The sequence below is a fragment of the Akebia trifoliata genome, chromosome 3, assembly GCF_017979445.1.
Source record: "Akebia trifoliata isolate Shusen 1 chromosome 3, ASM1797944v1, whole genome shotgun sequence".
Classification (NCBI taxonomy): Eukaryota; Viridiplantae; Streptophyta; class Magnoliopsida; order Ranunculales; family Lardizabalaceae; genus Akebia; species Akebia trifoliata.
In genome coordinates this window covers 46,100,459-46,109,267 of record NC_141377.1, presented here as the reverse complement: position 1 = coordinate 46,109,267, position 8,809 = coordinate 46,100,459, and positions in this window count along the sequence as shown.

Here is an 8,809-nt window from a genome sequence, read left to right as displayed (position 1 = left end):
TAACCATAGTTTGCCCCCACTACAAGAAAATCCTGACTCCACCCGTGTGTATGTGCTTATACGAATGTATTCATGTATTTAGAATACATCAAAATAAGATGTTATAGATGTCTAACTAATTATGATTCATTGATATTAATTATTAAATATTGTATACAATTTTTAACTAATCATTATTAATTATTATTATGCATGAGTAATATACAAGTCTTTTCTACAAGCAATTTATTAGTTTTTTTATTATATCAATATTTTGGTCATGATTTACTATATATTAAAATATTTTCAGCAAAATCATATATTTTTATACCTTAAATTTAATTAATATTTATGAAAAATTATTTATCAAAATATTTTGAAATAGTAATTTTCATCAAAATATGTATAGAAAGAACTTATCGGTTGAGTTTCGAATAGAACTATTGCAGTGTACTTCAAAAAAATATACAAGATTTAAAAGTATTTTAAAATTACTAATCAGCTTTATCTTGATGACCGGCCACAAATTAATATATATATTTTTTAAACTAGGGAGTACGCCCACATTAGAGAGACTTGGGGCTGTTGAGAGCTCACAACTCCCACTAAGCAGGTTATCCAGAGGCTGCAATCGGTTTCAAACTCACGACCAAGAAGTGCATATTGTAGTCTCTACGCCTTACCACCGAGCCAAAACCTTGATGGACAACAAGTTAATAATTTGAAAAATACAATTTCTATGCATTTTACAAAATCAGGCGTAAATATTCTTTTTGAGTGATTCTTGGTTTATTATGATTCCTCGAATCAAAGTCTTAATTATTTCAAAAATAACAAGGAAAAGAAATAAGGCCAATTGAACAAATCCTACCATTCTGTTTTTCTTCAAATGTGTTTAATACCATTATGAGACCGGAAAGTGTAAAACTTATTAAGAAGACTGATGATAAATCGACACGGTAAAACATACGCAATTGACATGGCAAGGGCATGGAACCGTTGAATATGAAAATATGGGCAAAAGGATGTGGGTATTTGGGTAATTTTAGGTATGATTAGTTAAATCACAAGGCCCTTCTTTGTCTCTCCAATCTCCCTTTAATTTTTAATTTTTGAAAAAGAAAGGAGCCTACTTAGTTTTTTATATATTGCTGAGCAATTTGATTTTTGTGCTGGACCCACGAAAGATGGGGGTTTGGTTGATTTTCTTTTGATTACTTTCGTGTTTGCAGCGCACAAAGGAAACATAAAACAAAACGCTCGGATGGATCTCAATATTTGAAATCTCTATCTTCCTTTAAAGAGATCTGTCTTTTTAAAGGTCATAACCAATTACCAATACCACGTATGGTCCTAAGGACCCTTCATGATGGCCACATTATGTAATATAGAACAAAATTTAACAACTCGTTGGAATGATCAATTTGAATTAATTTTTTATTTGTACATTTTTCTTTTGTCCGGCCTACATGGACTATTATTATACATGTCACATCATTTTTATTACTATATATTACAACTCAATTATTGAACGAGTCGTGATTTTCTGACTCAAAAAATTTTCATTGTACTCGACTAACGCGGCAAGGACACAAATCATAGATCTTTTTCTTCGGGATACACAAGGAAAAGATCAATTATTATATGCATTTACCACATCGGACGAGTATAGATCAAGTAAAAAATTTTGAGTCAAAAAATCATTAGCGTTATTAAAATTATATGTCAAGCATCAAGTAAGTAAATTGACATATTATTTAATTGATTTAGATATTCTATCTCATTTTTGTATTTTATGGAAGTTAAGTCCTCCTCTCTCTATCATTTTTCACATTTTAAATATCAAAGTATACGGAGCGTTATAGGTGACAAAGGCAACATTATTGTTTTTGTTGGTTTTGGCAGTGGTGTAGTCAACATTTTCATCGTGATTAGGATCGCATGTAATTAAAAATTATGGACGATATATATGACTGTTGGTGTATTCCTATTTAGCAATGATCATGACAAGGCCATCGCTATATATCGTCATCAAAAACTATTTTCTATGAAATAAAAAATAATAATTCATTAGAAAATATGAATGCTACTGCGATGGCCTAATTTTTTTACCATTACTAAATGACTATATTGTGATGGCCAATCTCTATAAGATCATTTTCTTACATTAAAAAAATATGATGATCCTCCCCACTCAAAACATTATATTCAATATGGCGATTTAGACAATTCCTTTCATGTTTTGATGAATATTTGAGATATCTCTTGCCTTTACATGTCCTTTGACTTTTTTATGGATGAATGAAAAATTATTTAAATACCTTCATCTTCCATCTCTTGCCAAAAATCCATTAATTTTTATACCCAAAACTATTAAATTCAAGCTCTATCGTGACTTGTAATCTCTTCTACAATTCATCCTTTCCGACCTTGAGTTATCCATTTGCAGAAAACTCTTAATTTTTCCATTCAAAATTTTATCATTTTCTATTTCTTCTAAAATTTTATCGTGTTCTTGAGATTTGAAGGTTGAAGAAGATAGAATCTTAAAGTTGAAGATAAAGGTAAAAACTTTAACACAAAAAATTAAAAATTAATGGCTGATTTTGGGAAGAAAATTCCGAAACTAATTTAGCTACATGTCGAAGGTGAGGCCTTTTATGTTATTTTTGAGGCAAGTAATAAGTTGAAAAGACATGGGTATCTCAAATATCTAAAAAGACATGGATGGGGTATACCTAAATCATCATATTTAATTTTAGGATTCAAGTGCAATGATAAACAAACATGAAAACATTGATGAGGTGGCTTTAGATAAAGTGGAATGGAGGATCCAGATTTATTTAATTGACCCCAAATCTCTAAGATAAGGTTTAGTTGATGATGATAATGATGAGGTGTGATAGTGTGAAGTTAAAAAAGTTAATGTAGGACCTTGGCAAATGAATTCCTTTCTAATTAGTCCCTAAGTTTTACGACTTATCTTAGTAGTCCATTTAGTCGTTGTGTCATGTTTTTAGTCGATCTTTCCATGTATTTTAGTTGAAAAAACTCAAAAAAAAAAAATGGATGGATTTACCAATGTCAAACTCAACACTTTTTATTTTCGGGTTCAACATTAACATTTTTATTGTCGAGTTCGATATTTTAAATTTTTTTTTTTTTTTGTTAAACTCAACAATAAAAATTGGCAAGTCCGACAATAAATAAAATTTGGTGAGCTCAACAAAATAATTATTGAACTCGACAATAACTAAAAAGTGATGAGTTTGACAATAAAAAGTGATGAGTTTGAATCTTACCTTCGTTCTTCATTTTTGTTTTTTTTTTTTGTTATAAATCGTCGAAATAAATAAAAAAATACACCTAAATGTTCACAATTAAAAATATATCATTCCATTTGTCGTTCACGATTAAAAAATAAAAAAATAAAAAAAATAAAAAAAATTGAAAATGATTAGAATTGCTATTGGAAAACCTAAGTATGCGAAGAAAATGAAAAAAATAGGTAGTTTGGATATTTGAAAAACATTATAACCTGAGATGAGGTTGAGGGATCATTAAGAAATAAAAAATTTACTAAATAGATTATCAAGCAACCACTCAAAATTCAGGGATCCCTCCCGTATTGTTCTTTAAGTAATTTTTCCAATATTTAATGATTGTCTGAAGGACTAAACTCTTAGAGGAAATATTCATAGGTCATCCAACTCATCCGATAATACTTAAAGGTCAAATCTTTAAATGGAACCAATCTAATGGTGATAAGGAATAAAAACCATATGATATCTCAGGTGAAACCAATCAAGGTTTCAAGCTAGTTTCCAGTTACAAAAGCAACATTAGGCTTCTCCACTTTAATGATTAGTGATTCTAAAGTAATTGACATGGAATCTTGAAAGTACATTGATCTGCTAGAATCCTATGTAATTCAAAAAGGAAAATGTTTTAAACTATCAAAATAAGGCTTGGGACCACAGTTTTCCTTTGGTCGATATCATTAAATAGTCCTCTCGAGCCATACATCATATAATTACAAACTTACATCCAAAAGTGTGCACGACATAAGGAAGACAACCCATTGTGGTCCTCAATACTTTATTTGCTATATTTAATATAAAGTATCACCTACTGTTTTGTGACCTTTTATTTCTTTGTCATCTTTTTCTAATGGAGTCTTTGTTATCTTGACTTATAAAAAATTTATCATATTTTGATTTTCAAAGAATAATTTTGTGATATAATCACTACTTATGATTATACAATTATACTTACGTAATTAATTTATTGTTTTTTAAATTAACAGATTTCCAATACATAAATTGGCTTGACATAATAAATAGAACCGATAAAAAGTTTAGGGGGGTTTCCTCTTACACCTCGAACAGTTGAACTATATGGTGCAAGTCACGAGGAACTTTTGATTTTGTTTTCCGATAGCCTCCTTTGCTTTGATGAAATTCCTATACATTTTGACGTCAAGTAGTTTTTTAGTTTTTTACAAAACAATAGCCTGGGTTAGAGAGATGGAATTCATTGATACTTTTATAATGAATTTCTAGGAGTAGTGACTTGGTAGACTACTCGTGCAATAGTTGATTGATACCTCATTAAACTTGCAATATTTGATGTACATGTGAAGGTGGTTTTTGGCCACGATTTGAGCATTGGAAAGTTATGAGGTGCAAGGGATTTGACGGCTATTTTAGGTCAGGTAGATGAAATGTATCCGATATATTTACTATTATAATGAGAGAAGATGGAGTAGAAGTGGTTCGACACCAAAATTTGAATCTCACGAACACCTTTACTTATACATTTAAACTTTAATATAATTAGAGTCATTTTCGTTAAAAAACAAGAAAATCGCAACCCACAACTTTATAATCAGTTGTTTGGTTTTCAAAATTACAAAAATAATTCTTTTAGTATGAAATCTTCAAAATCCTTTTATTAATATTTTAAATTACAAATAAGCCCTTTTGATACATGTGCATTTGCCCCTGCCACTTTCTAGTTTAATTTAATGTGTTATGTACATCTATGATTAAGCTTCCTTAAATATAGAATTATTAAGAATAATGCTGAAGTGACCTCAAACTGGAATCTCATATTGCACATCTTGACGTGAAAGTGCATGGGAACCATAGATGATTTTCATCGGGATATGAGTGAAAAAGCACATATGCTTCCTACCCACTTTCTTGTCAAAAAGTGCGTTATGAGCTTCCAACCTGAGGTCACTCCAACATGACTCAATTATTAATTATATGTTCTAAAATGCCTTTAGGAGCTCTTATTTTTTTATGACTAGGGTATAACCCAAATACATATTATTCTGATTTTAATTATGTAACATGTATTTTTATCATGGTTTGGGATCCGTTGACTCCTAAGAATAACTCATGAAAAAATCCATGATCCCAACCCTTTAAATACAAAATCCAATGGTCAAGGTTTATGAGTACGTTGATAACACAAATCTCTGAGATACTTATCCCTAAGATAAATCTCAATCATTGGATTTTGCACTTAAAGAATTGGCATTATATGTTTTTTTCATAAGTCATTCTTAAGAGCCAAGCGATCCCAACTCTTTTATTATGGGTCTTGTTAATGTGTGCCTTAAAGTGCATTAATTACACTTGAGGAATAAGCATCTAAGAGTATTTTGGTAAAACATAATTGTTTTGAGGGCATTTTTAATAAATAAAAAAAATCAATTTCCCAGGTGTAATTAACGCACTTTATCGTGTGCGCTTAGGGCACACGTTTACAAGACCATTTTATTATTATAAAAGATTTAATCATTAAAAAAAAATAAAAGAGGCATTGAATGCATGTTCCCTAACCCTCTTAATTAATAGTAACATGTGGAGGTCCTCTAACCAATTGTTGGGGTTGTCAGGGGGGGGGGGGAGTCACACCAGAGAGGGATTGATAAGGATATATTCCAATAAGATATCAGTTTGGATCGATCATGATCCGATCCATAATCCATTGACGTTCCCTATATCTCTATCAAGAGATATCTTGTACATGGGTCCCTTATTGGATTTATTTTAAACATAGCTATGGCCCGAATATCTAACATTGCAACTTTGATCAAATTTTGACAAAGCTATAATGTTGGATTGGCTTCTTTTGAGTGGGGATGCTTAAATCATAACCATCCATCTCAAGATTATGAGTTACTCGATGAGTTGAACGACAAAAGTGTATACCTACAACAGTGTCAAGGAACTTTATTTGAAAGATTAATGAAAAATGGCAAAAGTTATTAAAGAAGCAAATGCCAAAAAGAGGTCAAGTCGTAAAGCCTACCAACCAATTGACACCATATCATACCACACCATACCATACCAAACCAAGCATTTGCTTTTGTCCCGTTGTCTTCACCAACACTCCCTTATCATCTAACGACATCTGGGCTGATACATGTGAGAGACACACCACATGTTCTTCTTATCTCTATTTGAAAAAAATGTTCCTTCTTATCAGCTACCCCACAATTCTTTCCCCCATGTACCCCACGTCGATTCAGAGTTGGCAAGGTAGCTATAGTACCTTCACCTATTATTATACCCATCAAAATGAAAATAATTCTATCCAATATTTCACAAATTATGAAAATTAAGGTAAGTTTTTATTATTAAAAGTTTTTTTAAAAAAGGTATACAAAGAGGAGGGCTTGAACCCATAGCTCAGTTGGTTTGACACATTGTAAAGCAACTTTGAGGTCGTGGGTTCAAGTCCAACTTATCTATCAGAAGAAAAATGGTATCTCGAAGTAGCATAGATTGTGTAGAAAACCATAGATGCTTTTTCTTCATATACGAGTGTTAAACACTTTGAGGACAATCAATGGTAATGGTTCGATCTGCACACTCGAATTGACGTTGTTAATCCTATTATCTGGGATGAGGCCACTGTGAAATGCCAGAACATAAATTTGGGCTTTTTATCAAAACAAACACAAAGCCCAGTCCATTCATGACTTGGGCCCCCTAACTCTAATTGTCTACATAACCCTTTTGATCTGTCGACTTGAGTTTTTTAACTTGATGATATGTCCCTTGACCCTAGCTATTCTCTAAAAGACAAATAGTCAATGACCTAAATGTCCTCCCTCATCTTCTAAGTCTACCCTAATACCCTTTTTGATTACTCTCCCAAATTCTGTCATCTTCCATCTCTTATGTCTTAACCTCTTTGATATGTTATTTTTATCCATTAGACCCTTGTCTTCAACATCTTTTAGACAACCCTTCATTTTTCTATACAGTTATCCATCTTTCACATGGCTAAAAATGCGTTGTCTTCTACCTCTCCAAAATTCCTAGCTTGTTCTTAATATTTGAAGGTTGACTGAGATAATCTGTTTGGAGAGAAAATTTAGAGAGATTTTGGATAACAAGTGAAAGTGAGGGCATTTAGATAATTTCTTATTAGCCTCTTAGAGAAGACCTAGGTCAGTCAGATGACATGTCGTGTGCTTGAAAACACTTATCTCAGATATTAACCTAAGAATAATGCTCAAGTGAAGTCGAGGTTGTACCTCATTTAACACATCCCGATGTGAAAGTGTGTAGGAACCATAGGTACTTTTTATCAAGATACTTTTCATTGAAGCATCTATGATTCCTACACACTTTCACGTAAAGATGTGAGATATGAGTTACAATCTTGAGGTCACCCCAGCACGAATCTTAATCCAAAGAGCCGTTCTAAACTGACTTCCTAGAAGTGGCAGTGTGGTCATAATCAGAGTTTTTACCTCAAGGTACAAGGTAAAATATCTAGGGAAATATTAAAAAAAAAAATAATAATAATAAATTAATATTTTTAATAAAAATAACAATTTTTTTCAAAATTGCAAAAAATCAACTTGAACGGCCGTTGAAGAGGCATTTTTGAAAAATTACAAAAAGCCCCGTCAAAAACACCTATTGTAGTGTAGCTTTTCAAAATGACGTGAAAGACTTCATTTCAAGTATAGTTTTTCGAATTGCCATGAAATTTGAAAAACTACTATTCATGTGTAATTTTTCAGAATGAAACATTATAATATTATATATTACAATATTTTATTAGTATAATATTTAATATATTATAATACTGTATATCTTACTGATCAAATTAGTGAAACACTTTCCTAACTAACATTATAAGATTTTTACTTCAACGCCACAACCCTCTAAATTTCATTGAAAAACTTATATTCAAAAAATCTAAAAACTATTTGTTGGATCCAAGCCTTTGAAAATGGATGACTACCAAACCACCCAACTCCCAAACATAAAATTAAAATTTAACATGAAAAAATAACTTTTTTTAAAAAAGTTTATAGAATTTTATCCTCTACTACCCCCCATAAAGCATCGGATCATGTTATTGGAAATTGTTTCAACTGAGTGTTATAATGTTTTGTAAAGTTGAGATTATAATTTTGGCCAAAACTTTGTAATGTTTGAAGAGTGTGTTTTAACCTTTTTAATTGGACTCCAATTAATATTTTAAGAAATTGGGTTGTAATGAGTAAAAGTTGGGATGCCAATAGCAGCTCACTTTTCCTAAATTTAACCCATTTTATGCTATGGTGACAAATTGGCTTAAAATGGACTTGGCACCAGTCGATCCCAGAGTTTCATTTTTGAAATTGCAGTCCAAATTGGATCCTTTTTGCTCCTGCTCTTTCTCCTCTCTCATTATTATTTATTACATAATAATATGTAAATTATGTATAAAAAATTATTTAATCAATGTTAACCAGATGACTCAGACAATATGAGAAGACCAAACGAGAGTCAACTCAGTCATGGTCTCAAGA